A 22,947-nucleotide genomic window follows, 5' to 3' on the forward strand; every position below is an offset into this window, starting at 1 on the left:
AGCAAGGGGAATAAGTGTGTAAAACATATAAAGGGGGTAGAGTGGAAATACTCTGATGCTCTAGACCTGCTTAGGGGGTCCCAGAAGGACCCCCTGGGGCCCTCTTTTTTTTTTCTTCAAACGGCAAAATGCGCACATGGTGCGCGCATCCTATTGCGTTGGGTGCGCGGATCCAAGGGAAAAAAAATTGAAAAAAGACAAGAAATCATTGGTTATATGACTACTTTCTACACTGAAAGGTAGGGTGTATATTTCTGTTTTTTAAAGGTATGATTCTTATTGGTTAACAAAAACAGATTGTAAGGAACATTATATATGATAAGCTGATATGTTGAAAAGTCAAGCACACTTGCTGTCTTGTTTAGTAACATTGTGTGCTGAACATGTGACCTGTGTGCTCAGTGCAGTGTTCCATGACCTGTTTCTATGGTTACAGGCAGAAGGCAGATTGGGGGAAGGGTTGAAATGTGTTTCAGTTGGAAAGGGTTGAAATGTTTAACAAATAGAAATGTGTGTTTGCTTTTGAGTTTATGTGTGAATGATTGTGATTTGATGTTTACATGTATATTGTGGAAAATGAAAGGGAAACTTTTCCATTCTTTGTTTTTGCTGAGAGGTGCACAGTGCATAGATTCTGTAAAAGAAAATCTGGCGTGTGACTAATATACTTCTTAATCTACAAAACAACTTGAAAGGTGAGTTATTTAATTGTGAGGGGATGTATGTAGACTATGTTGATTTTAATCAGACTAATGTATTTCTCCTGCTAAAGTGTAGGGAGTACTTATTTTCTCTACAATCTTATTGACAGTGTGTGTGCATGTAGAAACCATTCTGTGATAAGCATTTGTGTTTTTCATGTGTTTTCAGACAGATAACTGTGCTGTTTTTATATTTTGGTAGAATTAGAAAGCAGTCATTGTTTATGAATTTGTGAAATGAGTTATGTTTCTATATTAAAATGTAGTACTCCTTCTAGATGAAGAAATGTGTTTTGGTATAGTGCAAGGGATAGTGTTGTTTGTCTAGAATTACACAGTGAGTATGTGTGCATTTGGGAACCACTGTGAGAGAAGCATTTGGTAACATCGTGTATTTGCTGACAGATAACTGTTTTAAAACTTGTCATGTTGTCAAGTTTTAGTAGCATTAGAAGCCAGTCTTTGCTTATGCATTGATAAAATAACTCATGCCTTGACACTAATGTGCTGTACTTTAATATGTAGATTGTGTATAGTCTCCTTACCCCTTGCACAGTAGTGAATGAGTTTTGGTAAGCTGCTAGGGATAGTGTTGCTTGTCTAGAATCACACTGTGAGTCTGTGTGCATTTGGGAACCACTGTGAGAGAAGTATGTGGTAATATCGTGTATTTGCTGACAGATAACTGTTTTAAAACCTGTCTTGTTGTCAAGTTTTAGTAGCATTAGAAGCCAGTCTTTGCTTATGCGTTGATTAAATGAGTTAGGCTTTGACACTGATGTGGTGTACTTAAATATGTAGATTGTGTGCAGTTCCCTTACCACTTCCACAGTAGTGAATGATTTTTGGTAAACTCCTAGGTATAGTGGTTGTTGTCTAGAATCACACTGTGAGTCTGTGTGCATTTGGGAACCACTGTGAGAGAAGCATTTGGTAACATTGTGTATTTGGTGACAGATAACTGTTTTAAAACCTGTCATGTTGTCAAATTTTAGTAGCATTAGAAGCCAGTCTTTGGTTATGCATTGATAAAATGATTCATGCTTTGACACTAAAGTGCAGTACTGAAATATGTAGATTGTGTGCAGTCCCCTTATCCCTTCCACAGTAGTGAATGAGTTTTGGTAAGCTGCTAGGGAGAGTGTTGCTTGTCTAGAATCACACTGTGAGTCTGTGTGCATTTGGGAACCATTGTGAGAGAAGCATTTGGTAACATAGTGTATTTGCTGACAGATAACTGTTTTAAAATCGGTCATGTTGTCAAGTTTTAGTAGCTTTAGAAGCTATTCTTTGCTTATGCATTGATAAAATGAGTCAGGGTTTGACACTAAAGTGCAGTACCATGTACTATTCTCTTCACTGTGCCAGAACTGAAAATTTAAAAGTTTTACCCAGGCACTGTCCTAGCAGTAGTCTGATGATTTAGTCAGTTTCCAAGTACTCATGTTGTGAACCATACATTACCACATAGATTGCTTCAAATGTCTATGCAGTATGTATGCAGTCTTCTAACATACTATACACTTGTCTTTCACATTTTCAATTCCCTAGTCAGTATCCATACACTTCCAGGAAACACCCTGTAACTCCCTTTGCAGTCCTCTAGTGACCCATTCAGCACCATGTACTAATCCATTCACTGTGACAACACCCAAACACTTATAAATTCACCAAGACACTCTCTTTGCAGTACTCTAATCATTCAGTCAGTGCCTAAGTATTCATGCACTGAGCCAGGCCTTAGCACATGGACTGATTCAAACCCCTATCCACTATGCATGCAGTCTTCTAACCACCTAGACACTTGTCTTTCACACTTTCAATTCCCTAGTCAGTATCCATACAGTCCAGCAAACATCCTGTCACTCCCTTTGCACTCCTCTAGTGACCCATTCAGTACCAAGTACTAATCCATTCCCTGCGCCAAAAGCCTACCACTTATAAATTCACCCAGGCACTCTCCTTGCTGTACTCTAATCATTCAGTCAGTACCCAAGTACTCATGCAGTGAGCCGTGAGCCAGGCCTTAGCACATGGACTGCTTCAAATGTCTATTCACTATGCATGCAGGCCTCTTATCACGTACACAGTTGTCTTTCACACCTTCAATTCCCCAGTCAGTATTCATACACTTCTAGCAAACACCCTGTCACTCACCCAGTGTGTCTCCTTATAGTACTGTAATCATTCAGTCATTTAGCATGTAGTCTTTTAGTGAGGTAGGCTTTAGGGCATGAACTGCTTCAAAGTAGTATGCACTATGCATGTAGTGTTTTAACGATTGTCACACTTGTGGTTCAGGGCTATAGTTTCTTAGTCAGTTTTTATATAAAGGTGCCGAGTACGATCCTGGAAAAACCAGGTACGAACCGTCGGACGGAGCATATTCTCCGTCCGACGCGTAACCGGTCGGAACAATATACAAACATTGAAGTACGATTCGCACGGAAATACCATTTCCGTACGATTCGTACAAAACACCGACCGACGAAAATACACATACAAATGTGATCCGGGAAAGCGCCGACGTGACGTCGGGACGCACCGCAGCCTGGCATTCACGAACCAGGAAGTACGATTCGCACCGACGTCATCCCGCACGGAGAATATTTTCCGGCAGCCAAAAACTGCCGGGAAATCAGGACGACGCGAACAAGGAGTACCTGCACGCGATGGACAGACATGGACCCGAACCTACGTGTCATCCCGGCCCTCATAGCAGTCGACCTCCTCTACAGGTTCCGACGCAGACGCCGCAGAAGGTCAGAACAACTAAGGGAGGGGGGGAAGGAGGGGGGGGGGCAGGACCAGGGGCAGGCCACAAAACCCCCACCCAAGTCACACAGCACACATGCCCTGGACATACCTGACCCCCAGGCCCTGGTCACTACGAGGGGGTGGGGGCATGTCCAGCAAAGCCAGCATCCGCCACAACGGAAGTGGTTGACGACGCGAACCGGTAACACAACAATACAGGTACGTCCCGTACCCACGCCTTAAGAGCGTGGGTACGAGTCGTACCACGCCCACACCTACGTCACCCCAACAATGGCGGGACTCGTACCCACGTGGCAAAGGCCTGGGTACGGCCCGCACAAGCATTCCACAGCGTGGGTACGGATATGTACGGACCGTACCCCCACCCGCGTATGCATGGAGCGTACCCCCCACCCCAACAGTGTACGTACGGACTGTAACACCACCCCCGTATGTATGGAGCCAACCCCCACCACAACAGCGTATGTACGGACCGTAACACCACCCCCGTATGTATGGAGCGTACCCCCCACCCCAACAGTGTACGTACGGACCGTACCCCCACCCGCGTATGCATGGAGCCAACCCCCACCACAACAGCGTATGTACGGACCGTAACACCACCCCCGTATGTATGGAGCATACCCCCCACCCCAACAGTGTACGTACGGACCGTACCCCCACCCGCGTATGCATGGAGCCAACCCCCACCACAACAGCGTATGTACGGACCGTAACACCACCCCCGTATGTATGGAGCGTAACCCCCACCCCAACAGTGTACGTACGGACCGTAACACCACCCCCGTATGTATGGAGCATACCCCCCACCCCAACAGTGTACGTACGGACCGTAACACCACCCCGTATGTATGGTGCGTACCCCCCACCCCAACAGTGTACGTACGGACCGTACCCCCACCCGCGTATGCATGGAGCCAACCCCCACCACAACAGCGTATGTACGGACCGTAACACCACCCCCGTATGTATGGAGCATACCCCCCACCCCAACAGTGTACGTACGGACCGTAACACCACCCCCGTATGTATGGAGCGTACCCCCACCCCAACAGTGTATGTACGGACCGTACCCCCACCCGCGTATGCATGGAGCCAACCCCACCACAACAGCGTATGTACGGACCGTAACACCACCCCCGTATGTATGGAGCGTACCCCCCACCCCAACAGTGTACGTACGTACCGTAACACCACCCCGTATGTATGGAGCGTACCCCCCACCCCAACAGTGTACGTACGGACCGTACCCCCGCCCGCGTATGCATGGAGCCAACCCCCACCACAACAGCGTATGTACGGACCGTAACACCACCCCCATATGTATGGAGCGTACCCCCCACCCCAACAGTGTACGTACGGACCGTAACACCACCCGCGTATGCATGGAGCATACCCCCCACCCCAACAGTGTACGTACGGACCGTACCCCCACCCGCGTATGCATGGAGCGAACCCACACCCGTGTATGTTCTAAGCGTACATATCCTGATATAGGAGGGTTGGGTGCAGAGTCCTCCCAGCAGTGGCCAGACATAAGAGGGGTGGGTGCAGAGTCCTCCCAGCAGTGCCCAGACACAGGAGGGGTGGGTGCAGAGTCCTCCCAGCAGTGCCCAGACACAGGAGGGGTGGGTGCAGAGTCCTCCCAGCAGTGCCTAGACACAGGAGGGGTGGGTGCAGATTCCTCCCAGCAGTGCCCACACATAGGAGGGGTGGGTGCAGATTCCTCCCAGCAGTGCCCAGACACAGGAGGGGTGGGTGCAGAGTCCTCCCAGCAGTGCCCAGACACAGGAGGGGTGGGTGCAGAGTCCTCCCAGCAGTGCCCAGACACAGGAGGGGTGGGTGCAGAGTCCTCCCAGCAGTGCCCAAACATAGGAGGGGTGGGTGCCTAACACTCACAGCAGTGCCCCTGGAAAGAAAAGGGTGGAGTACCCACAGATCCAATGGCCACAAATGTCAGTCAGGTGCACAAAGACCCTGCAGTACATGTACCACATGTGTGCGAGACTGGGAGTATACACATGCATAGCGCCGAAAAGGAAACATGTCCACATGAAGTCATGTCAACAGTCTACATACACAAGTACAGTGACCACCAAGGATGCCACGAATGATGCAGGTGGAGACATCGCTCAGCATGCATGGCCCAAGTCTAACGAGTCCGTCACACACCCAGCCAATGTAGACACAGCTCAGCACCACATATTGGAATGACCCTGCAGGGAAGATGTCAGGTTACACAGAGGAAGGAACACACCTTGGGACGATGTCACCATGCAGTAACTGCTTACATGAACAAAGTTATGTAGCCAACAGCTTGTGATGGCACACAGATACCAGGGTCCACCCTATGACCAGCACAAGACTACAATTCCCACACACCCAACACATTACCACCACCCAAAATAATGGAGCAGGTCCACCAACAGCAATACCAGATAAACAGTAGTGTTCTATTTAAACAAAAAATAAATGCTTTATTCAGCAGGATCTAACTAATAATCCTTATAAATGTCAATATATACAAGGCCCATAGGGCAGTCCACGACTCCAATCCGGAAGGGGGACACAGAGGGACGCGTGTCCCCTAGCTTGCCTGCACAGTCAGACTCCTTTGTCTTCCAGAGGGGGGGGGGGCATCATGTGGGGGGGAAGGACCAGGCACCGCAGGGACATGAGGGCAAAGGGTAGGCGTCGTGGGTGCAGGGACGGAGGACTCCACCACAGGGGGTGGGGCAGCGCCAAAGGTGGAGGTCAGGATGGCGCTGCACACCTCAGCAAGGTCCCCCAGCGTCTCCCCTGCACCCGAAGGAACCACAGGCCCCAAGGAGGGGGGGGGTCGGAGGGATGGGTCGCAGCGCCACTGGGGGAGGGTGTGGACAGGGGGGGGCCTCAACTCCCCTGCTGGTGTCCTGCCTCCACCGCTTGCGGGGTGGTGCCACACTGGGGCTGATGGGCAGACTGGGCAGGACTGACCCTGTATCCGACTCTTGGCCAGGAGAGCTGAGGGGAGGGGATTTGGAGGGAGTGGATTTTGTGGAATGCGGACTCCCACTCTGGCTGCGTGTCTTACGTTTGCCCCCCGACCCAGTGGGTGTGCCTACTGCACCCTGTGTGTGCGTGCCAGGAGGTGTGCGTTTGACCTTCCCTGCTGGTGTGGTGCCTGTGTCTGTTGTGGTGGGTGCATGCTGACGTCTGGGTGTACGTGGGACAGGCATGGGAGTGGGAAGTGTGGATGGGTCAGGGGTAGGAGGTTGGACGAAGCGCTGCAGGAGACCCACTGCTGCAGTCAGTGTCGAGTCAATGGACCTCAGCAAGTTGCGTTGGTCAGCCTGCGATGAGAAAATGCCCTCCAAGTATGCCTCCATGTTGTTTAGCACTTGGCTGTGGCCATGCCGCTGGATGTCCACAGACTCGGCATTGGCGGCAGCAGTGGAGACAGGGGCAGGGGGTGCGGTGCCTTGCAGGAAGGAGACATGTGGTGACCGGGCACGCTGGGAAGGGACACGAGCAAGTGGGAGGCGGCTGATGGCAATGGAGGGGGCGGGGAGAGATGTTGTGCCGCTGTCAGCTGGTGGTGCAGCCTCCGCCCACTCGGAGAGCTCAGCCTCGGACCCATCAGCTTCATATTCTGTGGTGGCACTGGACAGGTCCTCCGCCTCACTCCCCTCCGCCTCAGTCCCACTCGATGTGCCAGCCAAGATGTCACTGCTGGCACTGGTGCTCGGTCCCTCCGCACGGTCTGTGCTGATGTCTCCATCCATGTCCCCCGACGATGCTGTGGGCAAGGTGAAGAGACAGGAATTAATCATACACCTGTATACATATGTCAAATGAGTCCAATCTACATAGGTTACAGTTCATAGCCTGAAAAGAAAGATGAGTAACATCTACAATACAAGGTACATATGTAGGCCCTGCAACACACAGTTGGTTGACCCACCATGCCACTGAAAAACTATGGAGAGCATGACACAATTGCAAATGACATGAAATGGATTTTGACAGAGGAGCCAGGCTCTGGGGACAATCCAGCACTGCATCTGCACCACACAGCGTTGCCGAAAATAGGGATGAGCAGGGACCATATCCATGAACTTGAGGCACATGCTCCATAGGTAATACTGAAAACATGCCCACCATGACTGGCTCACTGCACCTTGAGTGTATGTCCAGACAAACATCACACACTGGCCAGACCTAGCAAGGAGATTTCAGGTTTTGACATGTAGGCCTTGCCCGCACCAACCACCCCCTACATGAGACAATTTGTTGAGACACAGGAAGCACTTACATCTCTTAGTCTGGGTGAAATACACATGGGCTGGAAAAATGCAAGATTGGACACAAAATACCCAAGGTGCGCCTGTCCAAAGAATCATGTACAAATGTGCATCATCAGATGATTGTAACAAGACACACAGGCACTGGCCACCGTGAGTATGAACAAGGAAAATCAGGTCAGGCTGTACAGTGGACACTTGTACTACATTTTACGTCAATATACATGGTGCCAGGGGACAATGGCACAGAGCACAACCTATGCTGTAGACACTGAGAGTGTCCACATTTTGTGATGACACACATGACACCTAGGAAAATATGCCCCAGGGGACAGTAGTGGCCACACAACTCCATGGTCCTGAATGGGAATGACTGCAACACACGCCACCATCCCTGCACTATGCGTATTGCACACTCATGCACATCATGTCACAGGCCACAACATAGGACATGCGTGCTGTAAGGCATGACACTTGAGAGACTAACTCCCATGTCTGGACTCAGCATCAGTGCCAACTGACATGGAACCCACAAGTACCGAACTGGACAGGGCACAGGCAAGGTCCCAAAATCTGTTACACACCACCCCCACACATGATGCTACAGGCATTGTTCACGTGGATAAACTGCCAGCCTAGATAACCTTGTGAAGGAGTGACTACACACAGACCAGGGAACACATTGCAAGGAAGGGAAGGGAGGCAGGAGAGCACCGCTATACTGTGGGTAACAGGATCTGCACAGCACATTTAAACCCTGACAGTGTATCCATGCAACTGCGCACTTACAAATGCTGGTGACACACAACAAACACACATGTACCTACCCTTCTTCCTGCTGCTGCTTCTCCCGTAAGCGCCTGTCCAAGTCTGGAAAGACCACCGCCAGCACACGCTTGTGGATGTGGGTCAGACGGCGGCGCCCACGGTTCTTATGGGTCTCAGGTGAGTCCCCCAGCAGGACCCGTGCGATCCTCCGTGTCCAGCACCGGATATCCTGCCAGTGTTTTCTCACCTGGGCCAGGCGCCGCTTGCGACCCTCCGTCCTCCTCACGGCACTGACGGCGTTCATCCAGATCTGCTTCTTGGCAGAGGCGCCTACCTGTGAGGATGAACAAATGACACTACATCAATACACCTGGCACATGTCACAGAGACACATATTAGAACAAATTTGCTGGTTACAACAAGGCATAGTATGCAGCCAACGCATTGCACCTTTGTCATAGGGACATTATCCTCTGGGGAAGGGCAAAAGCAGTACGTGCCATTGAAAGTACACAGGTGGAATGAGGGCAACGACACAATCAATGATCCAGGCTCACACTGTGCATCACAAGCTACACCAGGATTATGTGCAGCACCTCAAAGCAGTCACATGCCACAGGCCACTGACGCTACCTCAGCAGAGTACACAGACACACACAGGCACAGGACATTCACCTGCCATTGCCAAATGCAGCTACAAACCTCACTCTGCACATGTGCCACTAGACGGGGGGGCTCACAGGTGTGGGGCTGGCTCTGCACGTCAGACACACAGCACTGCTCCCTGCTCACATCAGATGGGCAGGGTATATCCATCCCTCATGCAGCTTGGGTGCTACACTCCACATATGCACCCACCCACATGACAGGGGACTTACACACACACCGATGTCCAGGGTACGCCCACATCATGTGGACACTCTCAGCACAGGTACACAGAACTAACACACATCTGTGGGTACAGTCACCTGTCACACTGGGCTGACCACATAATCACATGAGGACTGTAGAGGCAACATTCCCAGGAGGATAAGACAGGCAGAATGTGGCATGCACCATGCAGTGATTGTCACAGTAAACACAATGCAAGTGAGGACGGCAGACATGCACCACAGCATGCTCTGGCTGGGAGACTTGAGGCATTCCCCCCCGTGGGACCCCCCCTACAGTACATTGCATGTGTGTCACACCTGGACACAATGCCAGAAGTCACAGTCACAAAAAAGGGACACAGTCTGTGCTAGTGGACTCTGCACTCACCTGATACCCTGGTCGCCCATACAGCATGGGGTACTGTGGGAGGATCACATCCAGCAATGCCAGGTTCTCCTCCAGGGTGAAAGGCTGGGCCCACTCCACAGACCTTGACATGGTTCCAGGGAATCACGAGCAGCAGCAGGGTCGTCGAATCCAAAGGTGTGCAGGCAAGTGCTCTCTCATGGGACCTGGCTGCCTTATATCTGCCTTGCTGGCCTGTTTCATGCACAGGAGTACAGAGTGATTGGTCACTCACATTTGCATCCTATGTTTCCTCCAATCCCTTTAAACCTAGCACAGTCAGTGTTTTTTTTTTTTTCTTGAGCATGATGTCAACTCCACAACCACTTTGCAACAAAGTAGATTCATTCAAACCGACTTTTGCTGTGCACCTGCAGAAAAAAATTCATACTTTAAACTTGGTCTCCATGACAACCAGCATGCATTTTGGCTCCTTTATACTTGTCCCTCATGTGTCCCCTATGTACTTTGGAGATTCACACACAGGTACGGTGCGTTCCGGGGCCCTAGGGCACCCCAAATGCATAGCAACGGCCCGTACAGGCGTGTGTATGCTCCGTATCACTATGGGTACGCATACGCGAGCACACCCATAGTGATAGTGAGCGTACGCGCGTGTGTACGGTCCGTATCACTATGGGTACGCATACGCGAGCACACCCATAGTGATAGTGAGCGTACGCGCGTGTGTACGGTCCGTATCACTATGGGTACGCATACGCGAGCACACCCATAGTGATAGTGAGCGTACGCGCATGTGTACGCTCACTATCACTATGGGTGTGCTCGCGTATGCGTACCCATAGTGTTACGGACCGTACACACGCGCGTACGCTCACTATCACTATGGGTGTGCTCGCGTATGCGTACCCATAGTGATACGGACCGTACAGACGCGCGTACGCTCACTATCACTATGGGTGTGCTCGCGTATGCGTACCCATAGTGATACGGACCGTACACACGCGCGTACGCTCACTATCACTATGGGTGTGCTCGCATATGCGTGCCCATAGTGATACGGACCATACACATGCGCGTACGCTCACTATCACTATGGGTGTGCTCGCGTATGCGTACCCATAGTGATACGGACCGTACACACGCCTGTACACTCACTATCACTATGGGTAGGCCTACGGCAGCACTCCCATAGTGATAGGGAACGTACACACGCCCTCAGAGCGAATGTACGGTGCCTTTCACACATAACAGTGGTGACAGGCAGCACACAGGAAGGAATAGAGCTGACATACTTGTCCATGGATGGACATCAAGGCATTGTCTGGGCAGTACTACATGTGTGGGGCACAGGTGTAAAAGGCTGTGATGTGGCACATTACTCCTGAGTTGTGAAGGCAATAGATGTATGATGAGATGTGTACAGATGTTATGTGTGACGGTGCAATATGTGCCAGACATGCCCTTAACTCCTTTGACATGTGTGCATGTCGTACTGCACACTTGGGATGAGCGTCACTGGCATGGCACAGTCAACAACACACACAAGTGTCCCCTGATGCCCGCTACAGGGGTTACCACACCAGACATGTGACTACCCACGGTGCACGATGTGTCTATGTCATGTATGTGTGGTGTGTTCACATTAGCTTGATGTTGGTGTTCCCTCAAAAGCATCTGCTGTTGCAGCAACCAACATGTGTCTGTGTGTAGATGGCCATGGCACACTGTTACGCACACCAGGCCACATGTGGTATCGGATGTAAGGTGTGTATGTATGCATGGGACATGGAGTAGCGTAACAAGGACCTGTCTGCATCCTCTCAATGTATGTGTGGTGAGTCATGACATGTACACCTTAATGGCAAGGTGTGTGGGCTGTCCTAGTGTAATGTCATGTGACCTGTGGCTCTAGTGTTCCGCTACCTGTCTCTGCAATCAACATCCTACTTCTGCTGATGTGTTGATGTATGTCACTCCTGTGTTGCGTCTGGCTGTTCACTTACACTGGGACACAGCTAGTCCCATGCCATGGGATGTGGAGGTTCACAATCTCCGTGTGTAGCTGGGTCTTGGTAGGAGTGTCACCTGGCAGCCATACGTGTCCAGGGCATGTAGCACATACCTGACTCCGTATGTAGCATATGTGTATTGACAGATTAACATGTGCTCAGTACATATAAATTGTTGTTGTAGTGCACTCACTCTTCCTTGTCACTTCCAAATTACTACAGAGCGCCGCCTCTTCCCCGACCAATTCCGGACTTGGCTGACATGCGGGAGAATGACTGTATACGCTGCTACCGCTTCCCACAACCGTTGATTGAGGAGTTGACGGCAAGGCTGGCACCACACCTGCAACCGCTGCACAGGTATCCTACGGCACTGACACCCAAGCTGAAGGTAATGGCAGCCCTACTGTTCTTGCCACGGGTACCTTTCAATATACCATAGCTCATGTTGGTGGCATGTCCCAGAGCATGTTCAGCCGTGTGCATGATTTCTTAGAGGCCATGTTGCTTCACCTGGATGAGTTCATCCATTTCCCAACTCCTGAACAGTTGACTGGGGTCAAGCGTGGATTCTATGCCCTGGGAGGGATGCCCCATGTCATTGGGTCCATAGATGGGACACATGTGGCTTTGGTACCACCACAGGCACAGGAGGTAGCGTACAGGAATCGCAAACACTACCACTCCATCAATGCCCTTGTGGTGTGTCTGTCCAACATGGTGATTTCACATGTCTGTGCTCGTTTTCCAGGATCAGCACACGATGCCTACATCATGAGGCGTAGCAGGGTGCCTGAAATGATGACGCAGCTGCGCAATGAACGAGCATGTGTTGTTGGTGGGTACACTCTGTCTGTCCTGTATTTTGCGTAGACTTCCAGCACGACCGCTTCTCCTGTCCTACTTATGTCCATGTGGTTTCCATGTAGGGGACGCTGGCTATCCCAACATGCCATGGCTGATCACACCTCTCCGCAACCCCAGCACGCCGGCCCAGCTCCGCTACAACACCGCCCATGGCCGGACAAGGCGAGTGATAGAGAGGACATTTGGCCTCCTGAAGAGCCGATTCAGGTGCCTACACAAGACCGGCGGCGCCCTCCCATATGCCCCGGCGAAGGTCTGCAAAATCTTCATGGTCTGCTGCATGCTGCACAACATGGCAGTTGAGAAAGCTGTGCCACTCATCCTGGATCAAGATGATCAGGACCATCCACCCGTGGAGGACGAAGGGCTTGGCAATGGGGCTAGTGATGTGGAGGATGTGGTTCCGCAAGAGGACATCCGGAGTCGGCTCATACGCGACTTCTTTGCTTAGTGGTGAGTACCAGTGTCTGAGTGTGCACGCATTGGTCCCCGTGTGGCATGTGTTGCCATGTGTGTGTCCATCTGCATGTATGCCACGTGAGTCAGAGGTGTGTGTGGATGTGTCACTCCAGTGATGGTGCCAGTGATGAGTATATTTCCACAGTCATAATTGTGACCTAGCATGTTGTCATCCTTACATGTGTCGAGTACATGCACATGCAAGTGGCTGTGCTTTTTGTGGCTGACTTCTTGTGTGTCTCTCATCCCCAGGTACTTGCGCATGCCGTCTGCTGGTTGCATTGTTGTGGCACTGCTATTCCTCATGGACACGTCATCGTGTGCTGACTCAGCGTTACACGCACGGACAAGTTTGGAAGTCTCCTTAGGGTAAGGGATGCATCAGGGGTGTATTGGGTGTTGCAGTTGTTTACGATGTGTGCACACTGCCCCTGTCAATGTTTGGTTCCTCTGCAGACATGTCACATCACCATGGGACACATTACATGTAGCTGGATACACCTGAATAGATGGTCAGACTTGTTGACAGTCATCTGTGATGGGATAGTGGATTGTGATGATGGCATCAATGTGTGTAACACTGGCCTCGGACACATACGGTTTGCATTGGCTTGACATGGTGTGGGACTTCCACATCAGAGGATCAATGGTGTATGGCAGCCTCTCCGTGAGCAGCAGGGGGTGTTTAGCTGTTACCCGACACTTGTGTGCCAGTTCCATGGCTATCACGCATTTGTGCTGCAGAAGGGGGGTGCCAGTGTTGGACCCACATGTTACTCCACATGACCTGTGTATGTGTACTCCGAGTTGCCTCTGCATTCAGGAATACATGACTAATAAAGGTGTCCCTATGCCTCCAAGGTGCCTCTTCTCAGTCAATGCTGGTGTGTTGCCACGGTGCATACGGCATGTCTGGCATGGTTTTCGTGAGATAGTGGCTATGTGTCTATGAGTAGAGTAGCAAGATGCAAGCTGTTTGTGTGGGATTAGACTCTGTATTGTGCATGATGTCCATGACTGTGTGGGTATTGTGACATGTGCCATCCCCATGCATCCAACGTTGGCCAGGCCACCATTCTCTGCATCCACCTGACTCAAGCTTGCAGGACATGGTTCTGCCACCTGTCTACACATACCTGGGTGCCCCCCAGGACACTCCACATGATCCCTGACCTCTGTGCATGACTGTTGCTGTACTCAATATGTCTGTCGGCACGGTTGTGCGGCCACCCCCTCAGCTGGTTGGGCCCATCACGGGTGTGTATGGTGCTCCATGTCTGTCTTGCCTAATACATTGTGACCCATGTGTGTCCTGTGCCAGACTCAGGCCCCAGGGTATGGATGGTTGAAGTCATATGAGAACTCAGGCATGGTTAGACTTTACAAGACACATGTAAGGTAATAATGCCAAATGTAGGCATCATCTCTTTATCGTGTAACTTTTTGTTTGTGTTGGGGTACGTGTTGGGGGGGGGTATGACAAGAGGGGCTTTCCGGGTGTGTGGAATCCAAAGTTCACTGGGGGAGTTGGTGTCCTTGCCATTGGAAATCATCAGAGTCCATGCCACAGTCTTTGTCAACATTGGTCAGACAGTGAACAGCAAGTCCATGTGGCAGAGAATGTCTTTTGCTGATGTGCTGCTGTTGGTCCAGTGGGCCAGGTGCCAGGCCAGGTGTCCTGGGAGATGGTGCTGTTGCGCCGACCCTCACGGTCTTTTCTGTGGACGACCTGCCCTCCTGCGGGAACCCTCAGAAGCAGGCCGTGACGATGTTTGGGATGCTCCATCGGATGTCTCCTCCTCCTCCTGATCCCTCCCTGTGGGTGGTGATGTTCTTGGCCTGGTGGCACAGGGAGGGTTGCCCATGTTGTCGGCTATCCGACGGAGTATACGGTGAATTCCCGTGAACACCATCACGAGCTCAGCCTGTCTGTCCTCCATCCGCCCTTGGTGTCGCAGTTGACAGGCATGTTGCTCCGCATGTTGCTGGGCCTGCTGGGTCTTGATCTCCTCGAGGGTCCCCTTCATCTCATTGAGGGTGGACACAACCTGGCTCATGCCCGTGGTGTCCTGCCGGTATGTGTCCAGGATGTTTCTCACATGGGAATATACCGGTTCCGCAGCCAACTGGTCAGGCTCGCGCCTTCGCCGTCCTCCACTCCCACCACCCCTGCCCACTTGCACCTGGCCTGCCCTTGTGGGCACATCGGGTCTCCGGGACCCCTGAAGGGTGGCATTAGCGTTGTCGCCTGCCTCCTCCTGGGTGCCCGGTACACCGTGTCCCTCCTGGTCAGCCTGGCTGCGTTGTGGTGGTGGGGCAGGGATCCTGGGTGTCTCCTGGGATGTGGCAGGAGTGGGGGTGGTGGTTGGCCCAGTTGTACCTGACGCAGGTGCTGCAGGTGGTTGGACACCAGAGGGGCCAGGTTGGTCGGGGTCGTCCACAGAGTGGTGAGAGTCGTCGCTGCCGGAGGGATCGTCATCCCGCAGAGCCGGGTCCTGTGAGTCTTCCCCCCCAGTGTTGGGGGGTGATCCACGACGTTGACCTGTGTGTGAGAGAGACAATGTTATTTTTGTTCCATGCAACATCCATGTTTCATTCGTTTCAAAGTTGGCACATTTCCTCTGGGTATTTGGATATGTCTTGCATTCCACTCACAGTGCACTTGTGCATAGGTATGTCCCTTGGCCACAGCTTTTGAGACTTTACCTATGTGTGACACAGTCTTACTTGCTGCGTCAATTGTGACTGCAGTCAGCAGTGGAGTGAGCAGGTGTGGCAAGCCATGCATTGGCGCCTTCCGTGTTGCACTACGTGGGCACATGGAGTTGTTCCACACACTTATATAATGCAGGTAGCTGGCGTTGTGCTCGTGCACAGGTTGAGAGGTGGCCCAGTGTTTTGCCATGGAGAATAGAGGGGGATTCAGGCACTGGCCACCCTTGTCTACATGCACGCAGTCCACCTGCTGACGAGCAGACATTCCCACACCACCCAAGGCTGAATTGGTCTCCCTGTGTCTCCCTTTCTCACTCCCTCTCTGTCCCCCTCTCCCTCCCTCCCTGTGTCAGCCTCCTCCCTCTGTCCGTCTCCCTGTGTCTCCCTCCCTCTCTCTCCCCCTCTCCCTCCCTCTGTGTGTCACCCTCTGTCACCTCAGCCCAGCTTCCTAGGCACACACTTTTTGCAGATCTTTGAATGGCCCTTGGCTTGTTCATGTGAGTTTGTTTCTGATCTCCAGGCACCCATTGGGTGTAGTGTCTGTGTCTGCGCTGCTGCTGTGGTGGTGTGTGCTGCCACTCTTTCACTGTGTTGGCTGTTCATTAGCTGCTGTCATGTGCAAAAAGTGCCTTCACCCCCATGTCTTAATGCAAGGCGTCCGCCATTTGCTGGCAAGTCTTTCCTGTGTGGGGACACACTGTTTGTCTTGCTGTGACCTAGGCCATATGGGCAGAGGGCATTGTTGTCTGCTTCTGAGTTGCACTATGTGATTTTTGAGGCCCACACTCCCGCCATCCGGGTTGCCGTGTCTTGTGTTGGTGTTTTCTGTGGCCTGTGACTTGGGATTGTCCAGCTGGGTGCATGGGGCATGGTGGCGCTAGTGGCATGTGCGTGTTTATGGAGTGTGGTTGAGTCATGCGATAGCTTGGGGTGGTTGCGTGCATGATTGTGAGTTTGGTTGTGGATGACGTTCCCCCCATGTGAGGTGAGTTGTTTGTGTACTCACCAGGCTCTCGGATTCCTTCTACTCCGTCCACTGCCACCACCGGCAGTATGGCCATCACCCTCTCCTCCCAGGGATGGTATTGTACGCGTCTGCGGGGTGGCCCTCCTCCAGTGATGTTGGCCTGGTTGTGGTCGTCGGTCATTTTGGCTCGGACCCTCCTCCGCAGATCGTACCACCTGGCTTGGCATTCACGCCTGGTCCTTCTGGTGGACGCAACAGCATTCACAGCATCGACAATCGTCTGCCACATGGCTGTTTTTTCGGAAATGCTGGTCTGTCTGACCAATGTTCCAAAGAGGTGTGGCTCGACTCTGAGGATTTCGTCGACAAGGACCTCCAACTCTTGGCTAGTGAAATTTGTATTCTTGTTAGTGGGCATGGTGAGGGGTGTGGGTGTGGATGGTTGTGGGGGGTGTGGGTGTGGATGGTTGTGGGTGTGTGGGTGTGGTTGTGCAGGTGTGTGTGTGAATGTGATGAGGGGGTGTTTGTGAAGGTGGTTGTGTGAAGGTGTGCAGGTGTAAGGTGTAGTGGAGGTTGTAGTATGGTGCAGTTGTTTCTCTGTGTGGTCTGGCAGCAGTGGGTCTGTTGCAAAGGATCATGGTTTGTGTGTGTTGGGCCTTTTTATTGGTCCATTGGTGGGTGTGGCTGTGTTTGAACTTTGGGTGGGCGTGTTTTAAGGAGTGGTTGTGTTTTGGGCCTCTGTTTGGGAGTTTGGCAGTTGCAGGTCAGTGAATGCGTTGTACTTGTGCTTGTTGGACATGTTTTGTGGCTTTGTGCGATTCGAATAGAGTCTTCTTGTGTTGTTTTGCTTTGTCCTGGTTGTGTACGTGTGTTTTTAGCGTGTGTACGGTGTGTACATCGGCCATTTTGTTGTACAGTGCTGTCCTTGTCTCTGGCTTGGTACGACTCGTACATGCGCGATGTTGGGTGAAGGTGCTGGTGTTGGGGCCTGGGGTGCGCTCCGTACTTAGACTGTTGGGGTCGGGGTATGCTCAATACATACGCGGGTGGGGGTACGGGCCGTACATACACGGTTGGGGTGGGGGTACGCTCCATACATACGCGGGTGGGGGTACGGGCCGTACATACACGGTTGGGGTGGGGGTACGCTCAATACATACGCGGCTGAGGGTACGGGCCGTACATACACGGTTGGGGTGGGGGTACGCTCCATACATACGCGGGTGGGGGTACGGGCCATACATACACGCTTGGGGTGGGGGTACGCTCAATACATACGCGGGTGAGGGTACGGGCCGAACATACACGGTTGGGGTGGGGGTACGCTCCATATATACGCGGGTGAGGGTACGGGCCGTACATACACGGTTGGGGTGGGGGTACGCTCCATACATACGCGGGTGAGGGTACGGGCCGTACATACATGGTTGGGGTGGGGGTACGCTCCATACATACGCGGGTGAGGGTACGGGCCGTACATACACGGTTGGGGTGGAGGTACGCTCCATACATACGCGGGTGAGGGTACGGGCCGTACATACACGGTTGGGGTGGGGGTACGCCCAATACATACGCGGGTGGGGGTACGGGCCGTACGTACGGGGGTGTACATACACGGGTGGGGGTTCGACTCGTACGTACACGGGTGTTCATACACGGGTGGGGGTTCGACTCGTACGTACACGGGTGTTCATACACGGGTGGGGGTTTGACTCGTACGTACACGGGTGTTCATACACGGGTGGGGGTTCGACTCGTACGTACACGGGTGTTCATACACGGGTGGGGGTTCGACTCGTACGTACACGGGTGTACATACACGGGTGGGGGTTCGACTCGTACATACGAGGGCTGGGGGGGTGGTTGGGCGCATACATACGGGGCTGGGGGGGTGATTGGGCGCGTACATACGGGGGCTGGGGTGGTGTTGGGCGCGTATGCGGGCACATGTCTCCATGGTTGCTATAGGAGTTCGGTGCGGACGGTGTTTTTTCCATCCGGTTGTAACATCGGACGCACGGGATGGATCGTACTTCCGCGGTCGGACTTCACTTTTCACATTTGTACGGTAATTAGTCCGGGGACGTGTCGGGCACATTTTCCGACCCGAGGACGTGTGGGGAAATATTCCCAATGCGATTCGTATGGACTTTTTCCCATGCAAATCGTACTTGGCAGTTTGTACGGCACTTGTACGATTCGTAAGGTAAAAAGACCGGATACGAGTCGTACGGGGTATTTTTTTCCAGGATCGTAATCGGCACCTAAATGTGTTTGTACAGTAATGGAATAGTATAAATGTGAAAGTTATTAATATACATTAATTTGTGATTCTTTTTTACAGATACAGAACAGGAGTGTTTCTCATCTGTTTGCACTCTTCTCGTGCAAGATTGTTTGGATGAAGGCTCCTTCGGTGTTTCATCATACTTGCCGTGCCGTACGAGTATTTCTTGTTAGGATCCCCTTGCAACAGAACTCTTTTGCAAATCTTGCACGTTACCAAGGTGGCATTGGTCTTTGCTTGCCCCTCGGGAAAAGTAAAAAAATTCCACACCACTGAAGGAAAACGTTGTGGGCGTGGTGCATCCTCCAAAAATTCATCCTTAGATTCGGTGAATATTTTAAAGCGACAACATTTACAGTTTTTGTAAGTTAAACTTATAAAATGTTGTTAGCTGCAAGCATTTTATATATCTGTGATTTGTATCTTGTGGTATTTTGTTGAGAATAGCATGTTGTTTTTTTTTAACAATCTTTGTGATTGTTTTTTTTTGCCCGCTGTTAAGTGATGAGTACGATTCAAATCACTATTTTTAGTGAAATTTAATATATTCTGAGAACAGCAAAAAAGGCAAACAAATTACTTTGTGGAAATTATGCTGTGTTGTAAAAAATGTATTATTACATATTATGTATATTTTTTTCCTTTTCTTTCACAGATCCAAATTTTAAAATAAGCAATTTATATGAATTTAGATTGGAATGAAATTCTAAAAAAAATGTATACCATTTTTTATTCCTCTTACTGTGAAGGTAAGTTTAACTAAGTCTCAATATGCAGAATGAGGAGGTCTGCAAGAAGCTACAAAGTTGAAACACGTTTCTAAAAACACTCTGTTTATACCTATGTAGTTTTGAAATCTGACCATAATCAGATATCATGTGACCTGCAAAAAAAGAGATTTGAGGGGTTCATAATATTTCCCATTTTAGCTATTGAAGGACCGCAATTATTTCAATCATTCTCCGTTGAACATCTTTGCAGACAAAACTCTGTGCTTACCTTCTATCATTCGCTAGGAATTTTTTTAAACAGAAATATGTCACTTTTTGTAACATAGTTATTGTGTAAGATACTCTTTCATATTTACAAAGAGAGGAAAAGGCACTCTGTGCACTTTTTATACTCCATGTAAATACAACCTCAGCATGCACACCACTTTGTGCTGAAAGGGTGTTCTATAAGTGTTGTTGTGCATGATTGCACTTAATACTCATAGACCAAGACACATGCCTAGATTTATCATAAATCATAAATGTCGATATGTGTGTGAATGCTGCACCATTCTAAAATTGGTGTAGGAAAGCACAACAAGGAGAATTGTTTTAATTTCTCCACATTTTTATATCTTTAATGTCTGCTGAAATGTTCAGCATACATTGAAGGAGAAAAATGCATTCTCTTATTGTTTTTGTGCAGGAAGGTGTGTCTTCCTGTAGAAAAACAAACAGCACATGACACAGATATCCTTGCACTATGGTGCAAGGGTGCCTATGTCACCACATGGCTGCAGTTTAAGCAGCCGTGCAGAGAGAAGCATAGATTTGCAACATATTTATGTACATATGTTGCATCCCTGTGCTTCGGAAGTACTACAGCACACAGCAGTTAAAGAGGTTACTGTGTGATGCTGCAGCACTTCCTCATAGTTCTGCACTTATACATTCACCATACGCTACTAATGCATTCATTCAGTCAATTACGTACTACACATACATTCATCTAAACTTTCACACACTAACAAAGAAATTTAGCTCTTTTTTTAAACCAGGAAAGTTAGTTCTTAGAAGAACTTTTTTTTCTTCTTTTTTGTTTTTTTATTTTTTGGTACTTTTTGGAACAATTTTGTTATTTTTTTGTTTTTTTCAAAAGGAAAAAAAGACAACAGGACGAACAAAACAGACAACTTCTACAAAAAAAAAATAAACACAAGTTTAGCACTTGTGGTTTTGCTGCGCTCTGCAGGTTAGTTCAATTGACTGCTCGCCGTAACATAGTAGTTTGTTGCATTTAATGCAACTAATTTTTAGTTTTCCAAATTCTGGACGTATGTCCGGGTGAGTGCTTGATGGTGATGCTGCAGAAGTGCTTGCCACTGCTGGCTGAGGCTGCTGTCGGAGTCTTCTGCATTCCTGCTTGGCCAGGTTCACGGGATGCAGAGTCTTCAGGTGTTTTAACATACTTGCAGTCCCACAAGAGTATTTTTTTGATGGATCTCCTCTGGAAAGCACTCTTTGACATATTTTACATGTCACTTTAGTTGAATTAGTTTTATTTTGTCCTTCTGTCCTTCTACAGAGGTGTATCTTTCTGAGCGTGGAGGTTCCACAACAAATTCCTCATCGGACAAATGGTCTGATTCTGATGCTGGCTGCTGTGCAGAAGCCATTGTCTTCAGAAAAATTGCAGCTGTGGAAATCTTCCCCAAAAAGTTTCTTCTAGTTCTAAGGTGTGAGATGTTCCTCCAAAGAAGCTCAAAGAATGATTGAAATGATTGAAATGGGTGGGGTCTTTCAATAGTTAGAATAGGAAGTGTAATGAACCAATCAAATCTCTTTTTTTGCAGGTCACATGGGATCCGCTCACTCTGCACGCAGCACGCACCCAGCGCGCATTCCGCGTAATTGAATTTAAAAAAATTATAGGATTAGATGTAAAAATATATTCGTTTTAAGACTAGTTTAGAGTTTGTCTTCAATTAATATTCACATGAAATACATATATATATGTTTTTTTAAATGTTAAATATTTCACGGGATCCGCGCACCTACCGCGTCATAGACGCAGATGACGCATCGCGGAAGCGCGTAAACGTTGTGTTACGTACATCGAACGTGTCGCGTATAGGCTGGGAGTCGAGTACCTGTCGCATTGCGATCGCGCACTAAACACGTACCCAACGCATACCATGCGCAGATGCTAGCGCGTAGGGATCGGGAACGGTGCGCTTAGGGTGCGCGGATCCAAAAACATGGAAAAAATATATATAAAATAAAGTTTTGAACATATAGTTAAAAAATATATTTTGAAAAATATAAAAAAATAAGTTTGAAAAACCCATTAAATTCAAAGAATATTTTTTAATTTGTAAAAGAATCAATTGAAAAAATAAGTTTAAAAAATGGTGATAAAAAAGTATTTAAAAAAAATAAATAATGAAATTGACACACTGAATTTGAAAAATATAGAAATCCAATCAAAATCATTAAACATGATATCTTCAGAGATAAGTTAAAGATAGGAATTAGCATTTAAAAAACCTTTGAAATTCACTGAAAAAACCATAGGTTTCATGCATGTTATAGTTAGGAATTGGCATTTAAAAAACCTTAGAAATTCACTGAAAAAACCATAGGTTTCAGGGGCGTTATAGTTAGCTGGACATTTCCCTCGTACAAAACCCTAGAAATTCCCCCGTTATAGTTAGTTCAGCTAACTATAACTCGCGCCCCCGCAATGCACTGCTGATGACGTCACATATTACATCACTCATGACATGGTCAGTGACATCACTGATGACATCACTGATGACATCTGAAATGACATCACTGATGACATCACTGTTGACGTCATCCAGTGAGTGTGTGTTTCTGTAAATTTTAAATATGTTTAATATAAATCACTGAAAAAAACATAGGTTTCATGCACGTTATAGTTAGGAATTGGCATTTAAAAAACCTTATAAATTCACTGAAAAAACCATAGGTTTCAGGGGCGTTATAGTTAGCTGGACATTTCCCTCGTACAAAACCCTAGAAATTCCCCCGTTATAGTTAGTTCAGCTAACTATAACTCGTGCCCCCGCAATGCACTGCTGATGATGTCACATATTACATCATTCATGACATGGTCAGTGACATCACTGATGACATCA

This window comes from Triturus cristatus, chromosome 1_1, assembly GCF_964204655.1.
Source record: "Triturus cristatus chromosome 1_1, aTriCri1.1, whole genome shotgun sequence".
In the NCBI taxonomy this organism is placed as follows: domain Eukaryota; kingdom Metazoa; phylum Chordata; class Amphibia; order Caudata; family Salamandridae; genus Triturus; species Triturus cristatus.